The sequence below is a fragment of the Marmota marmota genome, unplaced genomic scaffold, assembly GCF_001458135.2.
Source record: "Marmota marmota marmota unplaced genomic scaffold, marMar, whole genome shotgun sequence".
Taxonomy (NCBI): Eukaryota; Metazoa; Chordata; class Mammalia; order Rodentia; family Sciuridae; genus Marmota; species Marmota marmota.
The window spans coordinates 51,983,620-52,009,968 of record NW_026000037.1 but is presented as its reverse complement, the minus strand read 5'-3'; the positions used below and the strand labels follow the sequence as shown (position 1 = coordinate 52,009,968).

At 34.8% G+C, this 26,349-nt stretch overlaps 1 protein-coding gene and 1 long non-coding RNA gene across 9 annotated transcripts in view; one reads left to right on the top strand and one right to left on the bottom strand.

Moving 5' to 3' along the window:
* The window catches only part of Cobll1 (cordon-bleu WH2 repeat protein like 1), a 161,799-nt gene that overhangs the window by 22,166 nt on the left and 113,284 nt on the right, over positions 1 to 26,349 (top strand). The gene's annotated exons all lie outside the window — the stretch shown is intronic.
* The window catches only part of LOC125619419, a 52,621-nt gene continuing 44,833 nt past the window's right edge, over positions 18,562 to 26,349 (bottom strand). Inside the window, exon 3 of the long non-coding RNA XR_007350961.1 lies at positions 18,562 to 19,498. This is a non-coding gene — a long non-coding RNA (uncharacterized LOC125619419). The remainder of the gene's footprint in view (positions 19,499 to 26,349) is intronic.

The window sequence follows — 26,349 nt, the reverse complement described above, 5'->3', positions numbered from 1 at the left end:
AGATGCCCTTCAATAGACGAATGGATAAAAAAAAATGTGGCATTTATACACAATGGAGTATTACTCTGCATTAAAAAATGACAAAATCATAGAATTTACAGGGAAATGGATGGCATTAGAGCAGATTATGCTAAGTGAAGCTAGCCAATCCCTAAAAAACAAATGCCAAATGTCTTCTTTGATATAAGGAGAGTAACTAAGATCAGAGTAGGGACGAAGAGCATGAGAAGAAGATTAACATTAAATAGGGATGAGAGATGGGAGGGAAAGGGAAAGAGAAGGGAAATTGCATGGAAATGGAAGGAGACCCTCAGAGTTATACAAAAGTAGATACAAGAGGAAGTGAGGGGAAAGGGAAAAATAATACAAGGGGGACAAATGAATGTCAGTAGAGGGGGCAGAGAGAGAAGAGGGGAGGGGAGGGGAGGGGGGATAGTAGAGGATAGGAAAGGCAGCAGAACACAACAGACACTAGTATGGCAATATGTAAATCAATGGATGTGTAACTGATGTGATTCTGCAATCTGTATATGGGGTAAAAATGGGAGCTCATAACCCACTTGAATCAAAGTGTGAAATATGATATATCAAGAATTATGTAATGTTTTGAACAGCCAACAATAAAAAATTAAAAAATAAATAAATAAAAGTAGCTCTCCAAAGGGAAAAAAATGTATTTTCAAAATAAAGTGGGAAAAAATTGGAGTTTTGGATAATAACCCCATTCATATAAATTTGATTCTTTTTATTTTATATCTAATACATCGAGTGTATTTGAGTTATGTATAGTTCTCATTTCCTCCCTTTCTCTGAGCTCTTTGTGGTCTACTTATACTTTTACACTACTTCATGGATCACCAAGGGGAGAATTTTCTTTTTCCTTCTTTAGTTAGCTAAGTAGGTATTTATTTTGCTCATTAGAAATGTAAGGATAATAACATTTGTACTTGGGGATATAGATAAAGGAACAAAGTAGCATGGGAAATATGTTCAGTTAATGGAAAAATGAAGATGGTTTCGGGAGGCAAAAGGAGAGGCCACTTAGCTAATGCTAGACTGCTGCCACTAAACAAGCAGTTTGAGTTTGAAGGCTTTGATCTTTTATGTTCTTTTTGTAACTCTGAAACTGATCATGAAACAGATCTGTGATCTTAGGGGATGATTTCTGCCCACGACCACATATAACCCTTTCAAAAGTGCCATATATGAATTTGGGGGAAGAGATTTCATCCAAAATTAAATTGAGAATTGTGACAATGACAGTAATTGTTCAGGGATGTTGACGGACCACATCAGTTGTGGTTCTAGTAGGCAGTATATTCAAATGGCACAGAACTCAAAAGAGAAAGATGAGGAAGCAGTGAGGAAGATGAGGAAGAAGCTCCTTCCAGCCATTTAGCTTTTGTCACGCAGTTTTTTTCCCCAGAGACAATCAGGGTTGCCATTTCTTTGGAATCCTGACAATATATGCTCTAATAGCTGTTTAAAAATTTCTAATATGCACATTAGAAACAATTTAAATAATAAACTATACAGAAAAGTTTGTGGGAAAGTTCCATCTCCTCATAGTGAGCAAATGTCTATATTGTTTTCTAATACTAATACTGCTTTGTACTTTGCTTTCAACAGCTCAGCAGTTATTTCTTTACATAAAGGACTTTATTTTTTTTCTCACTGTGTACTATATTTTTGTAGAAATGAACTGTGATTTGTATAAATGGTCCTTATCCCCAGCACACAACCCTACCCCTTAGGCAGTTTACAATTGTAAAATGAAGAGTAGTCTGTGGTATTCTTGACTGCTTCTTTTGGGTAAATAACAAGGTTTAGTTATTATTAACAACAGGTTTAGTTATAACATATCTAGACACACAATGGTCAGTTATTGGATAGTATTATTGGAACTTATGTTAACTAAAGTCAGTGTTGGGAGATGGAAGGAAGAGAATTACGTGTCCATTGAAGTAGTTGAAGCTCAGTTATGCTAAGCATTGAGCTAAGTATAGAATAATCATTTTTGTAGCCCCTAACCAATGGATTATTGCTAAAATCACATTAAATGTTGCAGTGTCAAAATAGTTTTGTTTCTCTAAGCACTCTATTTTAATATTTCATTCATGGTTTGATATTCTCTTTTAACATTTCCTGCAGTGTGATTTATGAAAAATAAGCATTTCCTTAGTAGTATAAGTGAAAATTCTGAGTAATGTTGTTTCTATCTTAAATGCTTGACCTTCACAGGCAGTGTAATTTAGTGGGATATATGGACTATATTCTTATTTTGATCCTAAATATTACTGTTTTGAATAATGTAGTAGAACAACATTTGATTTATTAAATAGATTTATAGATTTTGAAAATGAAGTGATTAGTCATTAATTATGTTATTAATTAGCACATAAGAATTTTTACTCATTTGGGTCAACACCCTTAAATCTAATTGAACAGCCTTGTTATGAAGGTTCAGGACTTCCGTTAGTGGAGGAAATTAGACTATTGAGGTAAACAATAATAAGTCAAAGACTAAAATTGAATAATAGAGGGTGTTCCAGCTCAAGAAAGAAAGACTGAGAATTTAGACATGTTATGAATGTAGGAAGATAAATTGCCAAATAGGCATCTAGAAAAGAAAAGCTGGTATGAACTTTCTGTCTCCCTAGAGTTTTCAAACTGTGAGTCTCTTACTTCCTAATTTTTTCAAAATTGGTGCAAAACATGTAGAGTACAGAATAAAACAGGTTTGTCCATTTTTTTTCCCCAAAGAATACTTTTGGAATAAATTGGTATTTTATGTTGTCCTGAAATAAGAAATTCTAAGCTAGAATTCATCTTTAAAATAAATAAGAAAAACGTCAAGAAATGATAACATGATAGGTGATAATTTTCCACAAAGCACTTTGAGCCTACTGCTTGCTTTTCCTTTAACTTTGCAGCCTACATAATGATCTTCTGATGCAGCGGACTAGTGAACTGGCTCTCTGGCTTTTCACAGCATTGCTTTGGTTTCAAATAAAACTGGTGGATCCGGAAGGCAGAGAGTGCTTGGCAGGCAGCTGTTGTAGAGTGAGCTTGGAGAAAGATCTGGACCTGAATCTCTGCTCTGTCACTCACTGGCTCATGTACTTTGTTTCCCTTTCCTGAGACTCAATTTCTTTTCTTTTTTTTTTTTTTCCCTGAGACTCAATTTCCTCCATGATGGAAGAGGATACTAATACAGAATGAAAATGTGGCACCAAGAGCAGCCCATATGAGGCATTCAGTGTTTGTTAAATTTTACATCATATTATCCACATTGTTAGAAAGCAGTCCATTGGAATGCTATAGTCATTGCACTCACTCAACACCAAGGAGAGAGAGGAATGCCCTGATTGATTTGCTTCTCCTTGGAAGTAGAGGATGATGTAGGCTAAATGGTTCTTAAGTCTACTATGAAAGTCCCCATGCCATATGCAGGGAACTTATATTGGGTCCACTGAATCCAAAATATAAACTAATCTTAAGGAAAATCACCTTCATTTTGACAGGTGAAAAAGGTTGCTTAGATTAGGAACATGTTATCAAGGGAAATATAATTCCAGTTGTCTCCTCACTATACTATTGTGGGAACTGCCTTTCCTTTTACAATTACACTTTTCTACTATGTAGGATGAGACTGTCTCTAACTGCATCTCTTTAATTTTGGTGAGACTGATAGTGACTGAACATATTTATTTTTGATACTAGGGATTAAAGTAGAGGGTGGTTAATCACTAAGCAACATCCCCAGCCCTTTAAAAAAATGTTTGTTTGTTTTTTTGTTTGTTTGTTTGTTTTTTGAGACAGGTTCTCACTAGGTTGCTTACAGCTTTTGTAAGTTGCTTAGACTGGCTTCAAACCTGTGATCCTTCTGCTTCAGCCTCCCTGAAAATTTTCTATTGTAAAGTCATACATAAGAGCCTCATTATTAAAAAGAGAGTGGGCCAAAAAATTAACACCCCAAAGCAAATAACCCAATCAATAAATGGGCTAAGGAAGTGAACAGATTCTTCACAGAAGAAGAAATACAAATCAATCAACAAATATATGAAAAAATCTTCAACACCACTAGCAATTAGACAAAGGCAAATCAAAACACTGAGATTCCATTTCACTCCTGTTATAATGGCAATTATAAAGAATACAAGCAACAGTAAACGTTAGGGAGGATGTAGGGGGAAAGGTACACTCATACATTGCTGGTGGGATTGAAAAATTGGCACAACCACTATGCAAAGGAGCATGGAGATTCCTCCCAAAACCTGGAATGGAACCACCATTTGATACAGTTGTTGCACTCCTAGTTTTATACCCAGAGGACTTAAAATCACACTACAGTGACACAGCCACATCAATGTTTATGGCAGCTCAATTCACAGTAACTAAACTATGGAACCAGCCTAAGTGCCCTTCAACACATGAATGGATAAAGAAATATTATTCAGCCTTAAACAAGAATGAAATTATGGCATTTGCCAGTAAATGGATGAAACTGGATAATATCATGCTAAGCAAAATAAGTCAATCCCAAAGAACCAAAGGCCAAATGTTTTCTCTGATATGGAGACGTTAATTCACAATAAGGGGGTGCTAGGGAAGAATAGAGGTACTTTGGATTAGACAGAGGGAAGTGAAGGGAGGGGAGGTGAGGTGGTGTGGGGATAAGGATAGTAGAATGAATCGGACATTATTACCCTATGTACTTATTATATGATTACCCGACCTGTGTAACTCTCCATTATGTACAACCAAAAGAAGTTATCCTCCAATTATGTATGGTATGTCAAAATGCATTCTACTGTCATGTATAACTAATTAGAACAATAAAAAATTTGATTAATCAAAAGTGGGAACTTAACACCATTCTAATCATAGGTTATCATTACTGGAAGAGAATTTTCTTTTTAAAATTTGATCATCTTCCTCCTGTAAACAAGAAATTGAGGCATTTGTACTATACCATAATACTGTATAATTGTCAATCTAGATGCTGACTTCAGTTATTGATGAGAACAAGAAGAATCTGTAGCTCTCTTTTTCTTCTTTCAGGATAACAGTGACCATGTCCTTTGGAACCAGAGGGAAGAGTGGGAGGCCTTTTTGCATCAGGTTGTTTAAGTGATGACTCTCAGCTCTGGTGGCAGCATGATTATGTAGCCTGAAAATTAACCCTACATGCCTGTGACTAAGAGCTTTTATTAGAGCAAGCACAGTTGAAGAGGTTCATTGATTTGGATTTTTCTGGATCTATCGTTATTGTAATAAAGAAATATTTTGCATTTCTCCTAAGTAAAATGTGATATCAAACAAATTCTCAGTTAAGATTTCTTGACATAATTAAAATCTACTTTTTCTTGGTAAATATAATGGACATAGGCGTGGACATAATTTAGTCATTTCTAAGTTCAGCACTTGGAAAGTTTTAAAGCATTAGGGCACTCCTGCTAAATCTATTTTTAAATTAATGTATTTCATAAGGTGGTATGTAGAACAGTTCAGAATCTTAATTGCTTAGAGATTGAATGAATATTTGTAAGTTCACTCAGATTGCCAGTAATTAAAAGAATTAAGGAAACAGAACTTAAAGACAGTGGTGGTAACTTGTATTATGCTGGTCATAAAAGCAATGAGAATTTATTGAAGGACACCAGGTAATATGACAAATGGATGACATGTGCCACTCCATTTATTCAATAAATAGTTATCCAGATTGTACAAAAGAGGAAATTGAAGCTTAAAGTGTAACTTGTCCAGTGTACGCTTCTGAGACTGCAACGTATATGTTATTTGAAAACCACTTGCATCTTGATCACTTTGCATTCCACCTGGGAGAACTGTCAGGGCAAAAAGGCAATATGATAAACAATAGCAAGAGTGAACTTTGATGGGACTACTTTTTTCCCCCTTTTTTTCTTTTTTGATTATAAAATCAATATCCTTATTTTAGAAAATTTGAAAGAAATAATGTTAATCATTATCCATGCCAGCTAGAGATAATAATGCAAATGACTCGCATTTTAGTGTTTTTCAAAGTGTATTCTGATTAAGATCCAAGTTGGCACATTTTACGTTAAAAAAAATGCAATGGATGAATAATTTGGGGAAAGTCTGGATTAAACTGCTTTCTTCTTTAAAGGGGTTTGGAGAGGTTTTAATATGCATAATATGCTTCCAAAATTGAAACAACATATATAACATTTCTCAAATTTATTTACCAAAATAAGACTGGTTTATATATTGCAATACTTGTTCTTTCAGATATAGCATAGGTAATTCTATAGATAGAATGCATTCATCTTGACTTTTTAGTGAGCATATAGATTTTGAACCATATTTATTATTATTGAGGTTTATATTGGAGTTCCTTTCGATTATTTGAAGTTTTTTAAAAATGTTTTTTAAATGGTTACACAGCAAACATATGTATATCTCTGTGTTTATGCTACTCTTTTTAACCTTTCATCAACTGAGCATTTGGGCTGTTTTCAACTAAATACTGAAAAGGACATGAATTATAGGTCTGGCAGAAAGTCATTCTAGAAGCTGCCAGGAATGAGGACACCAACCAAGAGTTTGTCTCACAGGTAGAAACTGTGAATGCCATTATAAGTTTCAGGGAAATCTGGGTGTTCATCCTGTGACTTGTCATCGGTGATAAAATACCAAAGAAAGGACAGTCTTAGGGAAATAGGAGTGGTCAACTGTTGGAATGAGCTCAAGTGAGGTGTCTGTGTGTATCTGCCTTCTTGGGGCAGAGGTGTGCCTTTCTTTATGCTCAGGCCAGACCTGGGGTCTGGGAAAGCTTGGACACTCGATGTGTTCCAATTTATCTTTGCTGTGGTCTTGGTAGAAGGTTTGGGAGTTTTCAGGCTCCCTTAAAGGGTGAAGAATCTGGGCCAGTGGACAGGGATGGATTTGAGAGGGAGGCATAAACTTGGATTAGTTGGAGAGGAATAGGTTTGAAGCTATTTAATGAGTAATCCATTGTAAGAACAAGAAATCTTCCTGTTCCAATCAATAGTTCACTGATTTTTTTTTTTTTAAATTAACAAATACTTATTGAAAGCCAACTGTATTCTAGACATCGGTCTGGGCATTAGCTGCTAATTGTATTGAAAATGTTACTGTACAGTACATGGAAATTATATTCATGGAATAAAATCACTTGGCTGGAATGAAAACATGATTCAATCTTATTAAAAATACACATCTTTGAATAACCTCCAAGGGAGTATAAACAATACTCCCTCTGTTTTAAATAAGGAAAGTCCAAATCTCTGAAATGCCAATTACTATGCAGTTTCAAATACTTTCTTTCTTTTTTTTTTTTTTTTTTTTTTTGCACCTTGGATGATATTATGTCTGATTCCTAAGATGTCTTAATCTTTTCAGAAAGTTTACATGATAATAGAACATGTGAATGTGTATATGCCTCCTCCTACCCCCATCAAAATTGTCCTTGAAATTAGTTCTCATCAGACTCTGGGAAGTTATTGATTTCTGTTGACCAGAAACAAGTATCAAAACTGCCTTTCACAGCCTGAGATTTTTATGTCAGGTCTGAAGAGTGCTTCCTCACCAGTAGGAGTGGACTGCAAGGGCCCTTGAGGTGCGGAAGGGAAAATTCCGGAAGGGAATATTCTGTAACCCAGGAGGCTTGAGGAACACCGCTGTGGCTGAGGCAGTTGCAGGTTGTTAGCTTTGGCCCATTCCTTCCATGCCTGCAGCCCTCGGGGCCTCTGGCTCAGTGTCAGTCTGACATAAGACTACAGTGGAGCGTTTTCTTCATCTGACCAGACCCTAGCAACAACACCCTGTTGGTGCCTCAAACTTGTGACAATCAAGAGTGGCCTGCGGAACAGTTACAATACTGGGCAAATTACCTAACCGCTTTGTGTCTGTGTTATTGTTTTTATGTTTTCCATCTGAAAATGAGGACGAGTTATCTATTTCCTAAGCTCATGTTTAGGACTAATTGAAATTATTTCTATATAAAGTCTTGAAATACTGAAATACTGACAAAGTAATAACTTATTGAACATGATTTTTGTTTAACAATTAAATGTCTGTAGCTGTTATTCATGTTTTTGAACATCAGCCATATGAAAAGTTCTCAAGATTGTTTTGAGCTGCCCATTCTTAGTTTCTATTCAGTAAGTTAGTAGTTGATACTTGGCTGAGGATCATTGTTTTCCAAATACAAATAAGGCTGTTTTGTAACTCATTAATTCCTGGAATGTGATTCTCTATTGAGCAGGTATTCCAGCCCATAGCAATCATTAGAAAAGGCTGTACTAGGTAAGATGTGGAGATAGTAAGCACAGAATGAGTATATTATAAAACTATATTACCTTTTCTTCTAGGAAAGAAAATAAGCAACTAACCAAATATGTTCTTCACTTGACTTTATTATTAGCAATGGTTCCAAATGAAAAGACCTTTATTTCTAAGTCCTCCCCTGGTATATAAAAAGATAGATTTCATTTTATGACTTTATATCCCTGATTCAGGTTCCATTCCTTGTACATGCTGGAAATAATCATTGGATAGTCTTCCATTCATCACACAATTTTCACATCTGTAAACTAGAAATAATCCCTCTAGACTACAAACACTGTAGAACCAGTACTGTTGGTAATGCGTGTCTTGAAATGAAGGTGATCCTGGTTGAATGGGTTATGCATTTCCTTTCTAAATTCTTGATGAGTTTCGCTTTCTTGACAGTGCCAGTTCTCTTGGGTGTAGAGGGGGATGACATCTTCATGAAGGTGCTCCTTCTCCTTGAGTTCGCTGGTGCCGTCTTCATGTCAGTCCAGATTCATTTCCACATGAGTTGTCTAATTAAAACTTGTCAGTGTTGTTTCTGAAGGAAGATAGGTGATGATTTTGATCATAGAGCAGATGGCTGTACTTTTTCTTATTCAAGGCATCCAGCTGGGGTATTACTGGTCAAAAACTGAAAACTAGGGGAAATCTCTCAAAGCCAGGAAGGAAGAAGCCATGATTAGGCAAGGGGACGGCCCACTGGAGTGTGGTCACCTTTTAACATGTGTGTTTTCTACTAAATGCAGGCATATTCAGTGAAACTTACTGTTATTTAAATAATCTAAAAGCATGTCACACCGTTTTTGTGATTTTGGAGAACTACGTAATTTTAAAGGTTTGCTGAATACCCAGTTTTCTGATGGTATGTGTTTTGAAAACAATAGCCCTTTGCTCTTTGTACCAAACAGTTCTGAATAGAAAGAGTTAGAGGTTTTTTTGTTTTTGAGATTTAAAAAAATCAAGGGGAAAAGTAGATGTTTCCTTTTTTTTTTGTTTTTGGTACTGAGAATTGAACTCAGGGGTACTTGACCACTGAGCCACATCCCTAGTCTTATTTTGTATTTTATTTAGAGACAGGGTCTCACTGAGTTACTTAGTGTCTCACAGTTGCTGAGGCTGGATTCGAACTCACAATTCTTCTGTCTCAGCCTCCCAAACTGCTGGGATTGTAGGCATGTGCCAACATGCCTGGCAACATGTTCCTTTTTTTTTCCCCCTCCTCCCCTGACATAACTAAATGAAAAACCTTTAAAAATCTCCCTGGCTTTTAAGTCCAGGATGCCCTTTAAATCAAAGTTAGTGAAATCCTGGTCTAAGGATTATGAACAGTGGAAACATCCACTTTCTGAACAATTATTTCCTTTTCTACTTCACATTCACTTTGACACTTGGGCATACTTCCTGATGTGGTGGAGCTAAAATTGCATTTTTCCATTTTTTTTGTTTGTTTGAGGGGGGGAAAAGGCACTCTCTACATGTCAAACCTTGATGGTTTCTAATTTAATATGTAATTATTTAAATTTATATTAGACTGTGTTTGAGAAATTCTTAAAATGTTTAACATTAATTTGTTTTTTCATGTACAAATGTTACACAATCTCTTTTACATTCATGTAGTCATCTTTCTCTTGTTGATGTTACAAAAGTTTAGTATATAAAAATTATTGGTACTTTTTCTTGTGTTCTAAAAATTTTCCCAGTTTTAACATTTATCATGTAGGTTTGTTTATGGAAGCAGTTTTAACATCTGGTTTCATTTAGAAGTAATTCCATTTATTTTATCTTCCTAGAAATGCTTATACTTCTTATATTTTTTATTTTGAGACAAGGTCTCGATAAGTTGCCTTAGAACCTTGCTAAATTGAGGAAGCTGGCCTTCAAATTGCATCCTTCTGCCTCAACCTCCTGAACCACTGGGATTATAGGTGTGTGCCACCACGCCTGGCTAGAAATGCTTGTTCTTTATAAGGCTTAAAATATAACCTTATATTAAAATTATAATAGATTAAGTACTTGCCAGAAATAAACTGAAACATTCTTTTTCTTAGTATGAGATAGGGTCTAAATTTAAAAAAAATAAATAAGAAAAAAAAACAATTGCCTTAACATTATCTCATAAACAATTGATATTTTTGCACTGATTCAAAACACACCTTTTAAACTTCATTTTATTCATATATTATTAGGCTTTTAATTTAGCTCTATTGATTGTTCTTTTCTCTCAGTCCAAAATATTTCACTTGAGGTGTCTTATAGTGTGTTTTAAAGGTCTGTCTGGTAAGATAAGTCATACTGATCAATATTCTTTTAAAATTTCGTTTTAAAATTCTCTTGGCTGTTTTCAGGCATTTGCTTTTTCAAGTAAATTTAGAATTATAAATGAGAATTGATTAGTTGAATTCAGGTTCCATATAAATTTTTAGAGAGTTGTTATTCCTACTGTACTGCAATTTCTTACTCCGGAGCATGTCCTAACCCCAAATTCTTCCTTTGCTGTCTCACTCTCTGTCACAGCTCACCAGGTTTTACTGTGAGATGGGTATCCCTTCATGGGTGCCCTTTGTTAAGAGCAAATCATCTTGATGGCTACTGAATTGCCTCTTCAACAATGTAGCTCTATTAGTATGGGCTTGTGAAGTAGTTCTCAAAGCACTTTGGAAACAGTTTTAGTATTCTGGTTTCATTATATTAGAGGTAATCCCATTTATTTTCCTTTGCCTTGCTTAGAAATGCTTATACTATAGGCTTAAAAATTCCCTTATCTTAAAATTATGATTAAATGTTTGCCAGAAGCAAATTGAAGCTTTTTTTTTTTTTTTGGTATATCACAGTGTTAGTATCAACTGTGAACTAAATAAAAATGTAGTTTTTCTGGCCCACTCCAAATCTACTTAATCACAAAGTCTGAAGATGGATCCCAGTCATCCATTCTAATAAGCCCTCTAGGTGAGTTTGATCATGGGGGAGGTTGAGAGCCACTGGTGAAGTGGATAGAGCTTGGGGTTAGAAATAATCTACATCTGTAACGTGGGCTGTTGAAAGAATTATCTGTATCATAAGCAGATACTTAGTAGCTATTATTATCAGAGTGTTATTTTTCATAAGTCAGAGATGAAGTAATGAACAATGAGCATTAAAGTGATGGTGCCTGGGAATGGAGGGAAAGTTCTGGAACACAAAGGGTGTTGTAGGTTTTGATAGTCTGCATAATTGTTGATGTCAAGAAGGTCATAAAAATTCTTCATATTGGGTGCTGAGGATAAACAAACACTTCAGTCTTGTTCAGAATTGGTATCTTTTAAGCAGGTAAGCACAAATAGTGTAATATAATTGAAACCCCTGATTTCCATCTTAAGCATATGTGGAAGATTAGCTCATTAGAATTCCACCTTTACATTGAAGGAAATAAAACACTTCTGCTATATTTTTATAGTTGTAAAAGAATCTACCATTGTACATAACTAGACCATGCACATGAAATAAGGATTAATGCCCGCATTCAAATGGTTAAAAACACATGAAAGCATATATATGACAACATATCAATTGATACAATGTTAATTATTCAATATTTTGATAGCTTAGATTCCAGCATAAAATAATTTAAGTAGTGGGCATAACATGACAGATTTAAATGTGACTCATGAGAAGTTAAAAAATGGGGAGTAGAGATAACCAAGTGATATGATACTATCTGTAGCAAGGCCAGTAAAAAGTCAGACAGTGGTGGCTTTGGGGGTCATCCTAGAAGAGTTAACTCTTGAGCTGATCTTGAAAGACAAGTAGAGCCTTCTAGAGAAGTATTATAGAAGATTCCATAGGAACCCTTTCAGTGGTTAGTTCTGCCTGAGGGCACCAGAGGTCTTACCATGAAGGTGAAGGGTATATGGAAATTGTCAAGCCAAAAAAGGAACAGATTCCAGATGGAGGCATTAACACACTAGAGTGTCCTAAATGGTAGGGAATGTGGAGTGTTTAATGTGAACAGAACCCATGGACTGGGCAGGGGTAGGTGAAACTGGACTCAGTTACATAAGCTCTCCAAAGATGATGATGGACAGACTTTGTTTTGTTTAACATTTGTCTTGTTTTTGGAGAAATAGCATTTTCGTCTGTGTGCTGTCCTTGTTTGTTTTGTGACACATACCATTACACTCATATAAAGGGATTTAGGTTATGGATTCAGAACAGCATTTGTGTTACATATTCACACACTTATACATCATAATTTTAGTTTGGGTTCTATTCAGCTGTTCTCGGTGTTGAGGATGTTTAGCTATGGCATGGCAAGTTGATTAATTAATCTAGACATATCCTCTTCCACCAGTAGGGTGGGGGGGGGGCTGGGGTTGTTCTGGCCACTGAAGCTCTGTCATTGACTGTTCTCAGCATCATGAGGCTATGGCCTTCCCTTCGAGTCCCTGGAGTCTTACTCAGGCCTCACTGGCATTCTGCCCTGAACCACAGTCCATTGAGCTGAGCACTGTCAAGTGTCCCTAACTTTCACTAACTGTTCCCTTTTAACCTGGATCTTTATTTCTGTGGTTTCCATAACTGACCATGACCCATGTGTGAATCAGAGACCCACTCAGAACTTTGGGTCCCCAACCTGACTTCCACACATGGCAAGGACCTTGAGACAATGGCTGCTGTTACCAGATACCTCTCTTATTTTAAAGTAATTACCCCTTATATTGAACCTGCATTTAGCAACTCAGGTTGACTGTTGGTCACACATGTTGGTGAAACTCTTGTCCTAACCTCACTTAATCTGCTTTGATTTTTCCTCTTTTACCCTAAATTGCTAAATTCTCTAGTTTCTTACAATATGATATTCTTTTCAATATTTATTTCTTAATGTTCTATTTGATGACCTCTTCTTGCCCCTGGTTTTTATTTTATTTACTTAATTTTTAATAGTTAATCCAGTACAAGGATATTTTATAAACCATGGGTAAACTCATTACCAGCTTTTCTGCCCTTCCCCAAAAGTGTCTTTGCAGCCTATACAATGAAGGTGTGATTCTGTAGTAGGCATCAAGAGCACATGGATGCCTAGTCCCACCTTTCCTTCCTGGCTTCATTTCCCACTGTCTCTACCCACCCTCTTCTCAGAGATGGGAAGCTAAGTGCAGCTGCTGTGGATTCCAGAGTTTCACTCCTCCTTGCCTTTGCCCAGTGCTTCCTCAGTGTGGAATTCTACTGGCCCAACTCACTGCCTGAAGGAATCACACATTTTTCAAGGCCCAGTTCCAAATTCCACCTTCTTGAGCTCTCCCAGATCCTTAAGCTAGATATATTTCTTCTAACCTTTTGCTTTTTTTCTTTTGGCGGAACTATGAGTTGAATTCTTCTAAACTTTTGCTTTCACAGTACTTTGCTTCTAACTCTTGGAGCTTGTATTAGCTCTGTCTTCTATTTGTCTATTGTTTATAAGCTATGTTTTCCTCTCCGATCTTAAGAGCAAGATTTTTTATTTTTTTCATTTTCTTTTTTTTTGGGGGGGGTGTACAATAGCACTTTCTCATTGTTTTTTTAATGGCTTTTTGATAATTGCTTTGCCTTTAATTTTGATGGTTTACAAAGGTACAGTGGAAAATTTTGTTTCTCAAATAGTTGCCTGTTTTTTCTAACCCCCTTTTCTCTTTTCTCCCTTTTGCACATGTTGGATAGAGGAATATAGGTATATATTTGAGGCTGTGTGAAAAGGAATGGTTTGGTGAAAAACTATTCTAATTGATTAAAGATCCTTGGATCTTTAACCAATTAGAATAGTAGTAATGCTCTGTTTGAAAATTGCTTGAAAACATATCATAATCTTTATTTTGCCTCATTTTTTTTACTCTCCATTGATATGTATACATTGAGATAAGTGAGAATGGGGAATTATTATACGATTTATTTATTTGATGATATTTGATGAATATTTGTTGAGCATTTGTTATGTACCAGACTCTGTCAGGACAGGAGGTAAGAGACACACAATGCTCAATTGATGATCCATTCCAGAGTAAAGAGTTTGATTTTATATATGGCAAAAGTAATAATACAAAAAATGACCAACATTTATTAAGACCTTATTAGATGCTAAGTATTTTTTTTTTTTAAGAAAGAGACAGAGACAGAGAGAGAGAGGGAGAGAGAGAATGAATTTTTTTTTTAATATTTATTTTTCAGTCTTCGGTGGACACAACATCTTTGTTTGTATGTGGTGCTGAGGATCAAACCCAGACCTCAAGCATGCCAGGCGAGTGCGCTACCGCTTGAGCCACATCCCCAGCCCTAGATGCTAAGTCTTAATGTTAATTATGTTAATATATTATAGCTTTTGTCCTTATGACAACCTTTTATGAGTGCTGCTACTCTATTTGTCCCTACTTATCAGATGAAAAATACATTCTGAGACAATGAGAAATGAAGCAACTTCTCCATGGTAATTTCTACTTGGTACCTTACTACTTCATCCACCTCTTCAAATTATATATTATTTTAGTGTGTAGCATGTGGAAGGCATCCTTTAGAGATTATGAAGCAGTATTCCACCTACTTGTTTAGACTGTCACACAGATGAAAGTCTGAAGCAAGGATATGCTGTTTTCTTACTCAATGACCTTGGACAAGTTACTTAAGTTCTCAGAAACTCTGTTCCCTTGCCTGTAAAATGAGGGTTAAAACACTGTGTGTAGGGGGCCTGGGGATGTGGCTCAAGTGGTAACGCATGTGCGGGGCACTGGGTTCAATCCTCAGCACTACATAAAAATAAAGATGTTGCATCCACCGAAAACTAAAAAATAAATATTAAAAAAATTCTCTCTCTAAACAAACAAACAAAAAAACAAAAACCTGTGTGTGTAAAAAGGGCATAGGATCCTAAAATCTGATTTCCCATTCCTTTTCCTCTTTTATAAAATGACTCAATCATGTGATCAATAAAAGAAAATTACTTAGATTTTTAGATTTTTTTTTTTGAAACTGTAGGAGGAGTTCCAGCAGCCCAATAAATTCATTTGTAATGTTGAGTAGTAAACAATTTACATTGGAAGTCATGTTTCTTTGTTACTTTATGGTCCATTTCTTAAGAGAGATGAAGAGGCTTTCACTTAATAATTGGCTCATCAGTTGTTTTAAAATATTTTTTTAGTTGTAGGTGGACACACAATATCTTTATTTCATTTTTATGTGGTGCTGAGGCTCAAACCCAGCGCCTCACATGTGCTAGGTGAGCACTCTACCTCTGAGCCACAACCCTTGGTGCCTGAAAGGGCTCCCAGCTCTGCAGTGAGGCAAAGGGAAATAACCAACACCCTTGATATTCTATTTAGATGATGGGAGCTGGTTACATAAGAGAATAATGTTGGTTCTAACTCTTTAGTTAAACTAAGTAACCGTGACTTGAGATAAAATCCTTTCTCACCCATAAGTTTCACTTTATAACTTTGTACCTTTTGGTTATTCCCATGAGGTCTTTTGAACCGTACATTGTTGTTTCTCCAATAGTTGGTCAGTACTATCATTATGAAATCTTCATTGTGATTAAACAAAAAGGTCTTTTATGACAGGTGGGATTTTTTTTTTTTAAAGCATATTCTGTTTAGCTGTGCTTCTAAAAAAAAAAAAAAAAAAATCATTTTAAAGTAACAATTGAATACACTAAAGACTTGTACCAACGTGGCAGCTTCAACATTTCCACAGATATCAATATGTTTCACAATCTGCCTATTAGAATTATGATTAGAAGTATATATAACATTTTAAAGTCAAATTCTAGAAAAGTTTAAAATTCAGGTTTTTTAAAATTGGAAATTTCATTTTTTTAATCTCATATACTAAAAGACATTAAAGGAATAAGTGAAATCTTTGAAGTAAATAATAAAGTCTAATATATTTGAGTATGCTTAAATGAACTTTAATTGTCTATGCCATACTAATAGGGATATAAAAAGTTAATTTTTTTTCTGCTGTACAGTGGGTGCAACTGCATAGCAATGCAAAAAACAAGGTCCATTCCATATGAAAAGTGATTGAGGCTCTAATTATTTTATGATAAAAGTTAGCCAACTATTATCAAGAGCTTACTGTTTTCCAGGCATTTACCAAGAGCTTAACACGTTCTTAATTTTATGTATTTATTTGTTTATTTTGGTACTGGGGATTGAATCCAGGAGTGTTTTACCACTGAGATGCATCTTCAACCTTTTTATTTTGAAGACAGAATCTTGCTAAATTGCTGAGGCTGGCCTTGAGTTTGCAATCCGATTGTCTCAGCCTCCAGAATAGGTGGGATTATAGCAGTGTACTGCCAGACCCTACAGCTCAGAGACTGGTGCCAAAATGCTTGCATTACAACTGGCAACATCGAGGTAGAGAAAAGTGAGATCTTGCCAGAGTTATAGGTATGTAAGGTAGTGGAAAACCAGTCTGAAACCATTGTGATTCACTTAACCTCTAGCCTCATTGTCTCTATAGTGCCAGGTATTATTTGTTTACCTTTTAATGGAAAATTTTTCTGTGTAAATAAAATCTGAATCTCTTCCCTACCCCCTCATTTTAGTGGTGCTGAGAATTAAACTCAGTGCCTCAAGCATGCTAGGCAGATGCCTAACATTGAGGTACACACCCAGCCACAAGTTATCTTTAATGTCTTATTCCAGGATATGAATTAGTAAATAACAGATGTAAATTAAATAGATGACAAAACCTTCTGAAGATATATGCTTTACCTACTTCAATACATAAATCAAAATATCTAGTACAACTTAGGCAGTTAATTCATTTTTGTAAGTTGACTCAAATTTTTATAGAACGGTGACACTGAAAAAAATCCTATATATGTTAACAATTTCAGTTTTTCTGTAAAGCAGGCATTTGAAATTGAAAGGCATTCAAATATTCTTGGCTGACCTACTTTCTTAAGTAAAACATGTGTCAGAAATAAAATGATTTAGTTCTCTTATATCTGGTGCTTGCTGTTGGTGAGATATGTCTCAAAATACCTTTAGCTACTTGTGATGTCAGAGGAAAATTTCAAAGCCTCAGTTTGAAATGGGTTATCATGGCAATCACAAATTTGCATCTGACCAAGTAAGGGAGGGGCTGTGAGAAATCAAGAGCATGCTGCAGATATATTCATTGTAGAATGAAACCAAATGTGTTTTATATTCTGAGGTCTATAAGAACTACTGAACCTCAGGAAAAAAATATGAATTTAGATTGATCTATCTAGATGCTTCTAGAGTTTAACTTAGAGAATATAAATGAAAACATTTTTCTCCCTCTGAACTTTTGCAGATGGTTGCTCAGGTTCTTGATTTATTCCTGGTCTTAACTTGATGACAGTAACCTGGATGTACTTTTTGGGTGTGCCATTTTTTCATTTATCTCTTGTTGATTCCATCCTTAATATCTTTCAGATATAAAATTTTAAAACATATAACTGATGTTTTCTGGGAGTCAGAATACGTTTTTGTAAGTCAGTAGTTTTAGAACCAAGAAAATTGTGAAAAATCGGTGAGTATGTTTATGTTTAGTTATGGGAAATAAACCCAACATAGAACACTGGTCAGACACAAAAGAATTTCATTTCAGCCCACTAATGTCAATCTTTAGGCCATCAAATGTTCGGAGGAACCATTTTATAAACTACAAAGAGGAAATTAAAAAAAGCAGTGCCAATTGAACTAATACAATATTTTAAAAATCTCATAAATGCATAATTTAAATTAGGTAAACACCTCAGTTAACATGTAGTTCAGCCAAGTTTTCACAAATACATGCAGTAATAATATTATCATCACAGCTGAGATATAGATTCCAGTACACTACCACTTAAGTTTGATGTTACATTTACTGAAAACGAAAGGAGTTTTAATTTGTCATTATCATATCATTCTTGTGCAAGCATTAAAAAGAAATGTACAAATAAATGCACGGTGAGATCCAATATTTCTGGAATCAGCAGTGCTCTATGGTTGCCCCTGGGGATTTTTGTTCAGGTAGACTATGTCTATTCAAGTTTGGGTTGCCATTTTATGATTTGACTAATTCTAGATTTTGTTTGCTCCTCAAGGAGTAGACATGTCACTCAGGGACATGTCACAGCAAGTTTAGCAGTCTGATCTATTCCGAGTCAGGAGAACTTTCTGACAAACTGGTTGAAGCAAGGCACTTGGTTTTCATAGTTCCTCATTCCTTTATGTTTCTTCTAAATCACTTTTGTTCAAATGGAATTTTCTTTGTAAAATTCCCACTGTAAACCAAATTTGACAGCTGGATTTCCTGTAGGGAATTTGAATAAAATTAAGCATTAAGAATTTAGATCTTTGATGATTTGGAGAATCACAGATTTTGTGGTATGTCTAATGAAACTGATTATTATAGTCCCTTAAATGTGATGATTTATTTAGATATTTAAATTTTCAAAAATATAACAAAGTACAATTATATAGTGGTCCAAGAATATGCTGTGTCTTCTCCTGTAGCAGGTGTATCAATAGAGTTCTGTGTTAAAGAACTACAAGTTTATTTTGTCACAACTTAATTAATTTATTTTTGTGGTACTGGTGCTGGGGATTGAACTGATCTACATCTTTAGCATTTTTTTTTTAATGTTTTGTTTTGAGACAGAGTTTTATTAGTTATCCTGGCTGGCTTGGAATTTGACATCTTTCTGTCTCAGCCTCCTGAGCCTCTAGAAGTACTGGCATGTACCACCATGCCTGGAACAATCTATATTCTTTAAAACCAAAATCTAAAATACACTAAATGATTTGTCAGTTACTTAGCAGATAATACCTTCCTGTAATTTTTGTGTTTGGATTGTCTTAATCCTGTGAAACTTGACAATTCTTTGAAAATCACTTCTGTATTTGAGTTTTTATGTAGTTTAAGCAACTAATCCTATAAAATTTTAGACCACAAACAGATTTTGTTTTAATCTCCTGATTTTACAGATGAAATAGTGACTCCCAAAATGACATTAGAAACAGGGGTCTCACTATTTAGGATATTTTTATTACATAATGCAGTAATAAATCATTCTTTTTGATACTTAAGAATATTTATTTCCTTTGTAGTTGCATATTTTTTAAATGGCTTAAATTTAAACATACCTGTCAAAGGAAAGCAGGGAGCTGAAACTCCAAACCTTGGTTCTTGTGTTCTGATGAAAGAAAATTTAAAGTCAGACACCAGAAGTCATGCAAGAGTTAACTTTATTATAGGTGAAAGTAAAATAAAAGCAAAGTGAGGCTTAAGTGGAAAGCACTTTTTATCTCTCAGAGGGCTGTCTCCAAGCAGAGAACCACAAAGATAATGCTGTCCCCAGATTTATAATTGTTGTATGGTTAACTTGAAAACTGGAGTACTCCTTCAGCAACCTTTGCCCATCAGGTATTCAACTCCTCCTTCACCTAGGGCAGTGGAGGAGTTTTGATCCTAGTTGGTCCTCTCCAGGATTGTCATGGTGGCCATCCTATTTAGGGGGACTTCATCTATAAGTCAATCCCATGTCAATAACTGGTCAAAGTTAGCAGGCCTGTGCTACTAAAGGACTCTTTCTTCCCTATAGGCGAATAGACACTATAGCCATAATTCCTAGCTTTACATCAACCTCAGTGGATCCTGTCAAGAGTTAGTCTCATTAATCTTTTTCTCTTGATATGTTTTACAAATAGCTCCCTTGCTTTTGTTTTCTATAGATTAACTTCCACCATTGGCTTCTTAACATATATTATTTAATAAAAGGAACACCATATTCAGGTTTTTCTATAGTTATGGCATTCAAACTCAAGTTTAAAGAAGAGCCCCAATTTAAAGAACACTTTATGACCTTATCATAAAGAAGGACCCTGAAGTAATTTAAAGAATCCTTTATGACCTTACCATATATTTCACTGCTCATTGCTAGCTACTACCTAACAATGCCCACTAGAACAATAAAATATATAAACTTCATATATCTTTCAACTCTGATTTTTACAGAAATGTGAAGAAACAGATAGTTGGAGTTTAATTTTCTTAAAATTCAAGTATAAATATTACTCATATCTTATACAAATGAAAGACTTTATTCCCAAGTCAACAAAATGCTATTGTAGACAAGCAATATTTCAGCTACTTCATATATTGTTATTTTTTGAGGATGACATAGTCTTATGATTTAAAATTTTCAAGTGTTAGTCTAGCTGCTTTCTAACGGTACATTGAAACTATTTAGTGAATGTAATAGAAAGTACCACATTGTTTGTCTATAAAAAGAAACATTGTTCCTTCTTTTTAAGACTATGTGAGTGGGGCAACAAACCAGATATTTCTGGTTTAAACAATTTTACTTCATGATGATCTCTTTCAAATGTAGTGATTTTAAAAAGTTTATAAAACACTGTGGACTTCTGTGTTACGGAGACAATTTTTTTAACATTTTTTTTTTCTTTTTGAAAAATGACAGTTCTTTTTTTTATTTTTTGTCAGTGTGTGTAAGTACTTTTAAAATGTAGTTGAAATTGCACTGTCCTTGAAAATTGAATAGAAAACAAGGATGTAAATAAAATAAGTTCAGAGCAGCTAAAGGAGGGATCACAAAGTTCAAGCATTTTTTTCTGAGGGCACTAACAAATTTCTTGCTTAAACCTTATTAATTTTATTTAACATTTAATCCTAAAATGTAGCTGTTTGGTTTCAAAACCAAAGGCATATGCTAGGAGTAGTGATTTGGAATAGTGGAGGTAGACTGCTGACAGCAGGCAGTGATGACTGAAAGAAAGAAGGCAGAGAAAATGCTAGAACTGGACTCAAAAACTGCACAAACCCAGCCACAAGGACCTGTACTTACCAGTACTTCTCTAAACAGCTGTGTATTCCTGCAAGTGCACAACATGAAAAATGATATTCACCAGGTTATGAGAGATCATAACGTATCAAATTAAAGTAAAATGTGCTTAGTGTACTTCAAGCTTGTAAAAACTAATTATAGACTGGGTCAGAAGGAAAACCTAGGTCATTTCCACAAATATGAATAATACATAGACATTCTTTGATCCAAAGGTATTATTTAAAATAAAATTCAAAAAAAAAAAAAAAATAAACTCAATGACTTGGGAATAATAAATTCTCCTACATGCTTAGAATAACAAAGAACACATTAAAATAGCAATTTTATGATATTTCTAATGTTAGTAATAGACTATACTTTAGAAGCAATTAAACATGTATAATTTTGATTTTTAAAGTGAAAATTGAGATAATCTCAACTTACAATACTAATATAAAATATAAGGAGCTGAAGGGAAGGAAATAACACAAATATAAGTAGGAATTAATGATTAACAAAAATAGAATTGAAAAACTTTTTTGGGGGGAGGAAAGTTGATAGGCCTTTTGAAAATCTAATGAAAAGAGAACAAAGATATTATGATGGATTCTAAGACTTCTTAAGTTATAAGATTTCTATTTTTTGAGGGGGGTTGATGGAAATTGAACTCAGGGTCACTTCATCAGAATCACATCCCCAGCCCTTTTTATTTTTCATTTTAAGACACCGTCTTGCTAAGTTGCTGAGGCTGGTCTCCAACTTGGAATCTTCCTGCCTCAGTCTCTCAAGTCGTTAGAATTGGGACATGTTCCACTGTGCTGGTGGTTACAAAAATTCCAGATGTAACTTATGGTATTATATTAGAAATTATAGATTAAATGGATGACTTTCAAGAAAGAATCTAAATTAAAAACTGGATCAAAAAATTAGAAACATTGAATCAGTCATAGAAAATTGTGAAGCTATCAAACTCCTTTCTTTAGAAAATGATTCTGGGATCAGACACAGTGCATTATTCAGTCTTCTAAGTAATACACATTCCTTTTTTTAAAAAATATCTTTATTTTTTATGTGGTGCTGAGGATCGAACCCAGGGCCTCACACGTGCTGGGCGAGCGCTCTACCACTGAGCCACAACCCCAGCCCCTACACATTCTTTTTTGAACCAGAGGAACTAGGTATTAAACCTAGGGGTGCTTTATCATTGAGCTACATCCCCAGTCCTTTTTATTTTTTGAGAAAGCCTTGTAAAGTTGCCCAGGCTGGCCTTGAACTTAGTGATCCTTCTGCTTCAACCTCCTGTGTTGCTGGGATTACAGGTGTACATTACCACAATTGCCTGCATATTCTTACAGCCTTACGGCACATAGAAGAAGCTAGAAAGTTTGAGTTTATTTTATATGGTGAACACATTTCTAATAGCATTTAAAATAATTTTGCACAAAAGTGAAAAAGAAACCATTCTATGACTATAGCTGTCAAAATCCTAAATAACTATAAGTAAGATTACTGCAGGTTTTCAAGAATTGCTTAGTAAGTTGAAAAGTATTCACATATATTAATTAATAAAAGGAACATCATACTCAGGGTTTTCCATAGTTATGGCATTTCAAACTCAAATTTTGTGGTACAGTCAGTCCCTAGTCATCTATGGAAAGTGACTGGTGATTCCCAATTCATATTAAAACACTTATCCTAGAAGTCACTGAAATTTACCTGCCTTGCTGTTTCTCTTAGTTACATTGACTGTTCATCTCACATACTGAAATGACTCCAAGGTAAGGGGCATGAAAACTTCCGAGACAATCCAGGAACATGACTATGGGATTGTCCATTAGTACTAAGCACCTGCTCAGGATCAATCCAATACTAGTGTCTGGGAAGGAAAGAGTCAATAAGAGAGGGTTCTTGCCTGTAACATTTCCTGTTTTTTTAGTATTCCTTAAAACTGTAATCAAGTGCAATTAAAAAAAAATATATAAATATATATATATATATACACACACACACATACACACAAACACACACAACTCATATATTTCCCTATTAATGACCATTTTTATTCTAATACATTAAAAATAATACTGATCAATTCATCAGTTTGTTATTGCAACAAAGAAGGTGATTAAAATATATAAGAAAATAATAGAACATTAATATGGTGAAACCCATGAAAGGAAATAAAAACTGGGAAAGAGCATATGATGTACTTAGAAGAGCTCAAATAATGACATTCTTCACAGAGCTGAAATGTGTGTTGTCAAAACTTCTCTTCTGTATGTAGTTATAAGTTTTATAGTTATATAAATTTTCTCCAATGAGACAAAGTGAAGTCTGGTTCTTCAGTCACTGAATGACTCTTCTCAGAAGATGATGGAAAATTAAAAACAAAGACATAGTAGCAGAAGGATATTGAATACATGATTGAATAAATATATATATATATACACACACACACACACACACACATACATACACACACACATACATAGCCAACAGCAAACATAATACTTAATGATGAAATATTGAATATTAGCACCTTTATCATTGAAATTAGGTTTGTGTCAAAAATGCCTATCATTACTATTTTGCCTTTTCCCTGAAAGTTCTAGTTAGGGCCATTAGGTTTTCATTAATCCCCTGTTTTCCTCTTTCTCTTCCTCTATTTATTAAATAGATATACAACAACTAAGAATAGAGAATCAAGGGAAATAATTTTAAAAACTTTTAAGACAAATGAAACCATTTAGAAAGTTGCTTGGATATAAAATTAAAAAGTACCTAATGGTTGGAATAACAAAAACAATAAATGCCAGGTAAGACATGGAGCAACAGGAGCAATAGCAATACTCTTACTCAGTGCTGGTGGGAAGCCACTGTGGAAGACAATTTCAGTTTCTTTCAAAACTAACCATACTCATGCAGAGCATGGATTCTGGATCATATTGTATTGACACAAATGAATCAAAAACTTATGTCTACACAGAGATGTTTATAGCACTTCAGTTGCCAAAACTTGGAAGCAACCAAGATGTTCCTTAATAGGTGGATACACAAAATGTGGGATTCCCATGCAATGAATTATTTACGGAAAGAGAAAGTAACCTTTTGAATTTGAATTTGAAAGTGACCTTCCCCTTCTTCTTCTCCTGGCTGCTGCTACTGTGGGCCCTTCTCCTCCTCCTCTTCTTCCTTATTCTGTACTAGGGGATTGAACCCAGGGGTGCTTAACTACTGAGCCACATCCCCAGCCATTTTTATATTTTGAGACAGGATCTCACTAAGTTGCTTAGGGCCTTGCTGAGTTGCTGAGGCTGGCTTTGAATTTGTGATCCTCCTGCTTCAGCTTCCCAAGCTCCTGGGATTATAGGTATGCATCACCACACCTGGCTAAACTCATCTTCAAGCAATGGGCATAAAGGGGGGACCTTAAATGCATATTAAGTCAAAGAAGCCAGTCTGAAAAGGTTCCATACTGTATGATTCCGACTAATAACATTCTGGAAAAGAAAAAAAAACTTGGGAGATAGCAAAAAGATCAATTGCTAGGGGTTTGGTATGGGGAAAGAGGTACAAATAAGTGGATCATGAATTTTTATTTTATTTATTATTTATTTATTTGGGCAGTGAAACTTATGTATGATACAGTTATGACAAGCACAATTTTCAAAAGCTGTAAAAATGTACATTTAGAGTGAACCCTAATGGAAACTGTGGACTTCAGTTATTGTATCAATTTTGGTTCATTGATTATAAAAAGTATACCACTAACACAACATGTATATAGTAGGGTACACTGTGTGTTGGGGATGGGGGTAAGGAGTTTGTGGGAATTCTATACTTTCTGATCAGTTTTTCTGTAAATCTAAAAGTGCTCCAAAATAGTCTACCAGTTTAAAAAATTAATGTGGAAAAATCTGCCTCTTTCCCACTTAGCCACATTAGGTCCTCATCTGTCTTCCAGAGCAGTCAAATCTACAAAGGAGGGGAATGCAATATAAAATGACTGAGTGATAAGAGAAAGAAAATATCAGAACTTCTATGTAATATTAAAAGTAGAAGCCAAGTTGTGCATTTAAAGTGTAGGTAAGCCCTCAGAGGTCGCTCATTGTATGCATTGGAGTCCATGAGTGGTGCTGGAGTCTAGCAGTGAGAGGCCAAGGTGATTGACCTGTGAGGCAGCCAGCCACCTTGCTAGCACAGCTCATTTTCGTTCAGCATATTGCGTATTACTTATATCCAGTTTTTTAATACATCACATTGCATGTAAACTAATCTTTGTGGTGGGCAGTTGTACATGTCTGCAAAAACATCACACATTGAATATAATGAAAACACAAGTGCAAGTGAACAATAAGAAAACAGAATTGACAGTTATCACACATGTAAACTTTTGCCAGCCACATTGTAAGAAACAATCAGATCTGACAAGAATTGAACCCTAGAAAACAAAGTTAGACTACTTGAAATATTTATATTCCCTTCTAATATATCATTAATAAAACATTAAACATTTAACTTTTATTTTTTAATCTCATTTTTAATGTGCTTATGAATACAGCAGAACATGTTATGGATAATGAGTTGTTGAGTTAGCTTCTTTCTTATAGAGTTGTATGATCAATAATATGTTTATAGGTTGCTGATCTGAATTGTTCTAAAAGTTTTCCAGATGGTTTTCCTGCCTCTGCTCTTGGTTTCCTCCAGATCATTTTTCATATTGCAGCCAAGGAAAGCACTCTAAAATGCATCTCTGATTGTAACTTTCTTATTTTTTAATGTTCATTTTTTGCTCATTACACATTTGTTTTATTTATTATTTTTTATTTTTTATTTTTTCTTTTAGAAATATTTTGCATTTATATATATATAAGGCTTGTATAGCATTGGTATAAATTTATAGTAGACTCATTAATTTACTGGAAAAACTGCTCTTTTTTTCTCTTTGAAAAATTTTGCCTTTATTTTTATTTTTATTTTTTTTTAATTTTGTATTGTTGGTTGTTCAAAACATTACATAGTTCTTGATATATCATATTTCACACTTTGATTCAAGTGGGTTATGAGCTCCCATTTTTACCCCATATACAGATTGCAGAATCACATCAGTTACACATCCATTGATTTACATATTGCCATACTAGTGTCTGTTGTGTTCTGCTGCCTTTCCTATCCTCTACTATCCCCCCTCCCCTCCCCTC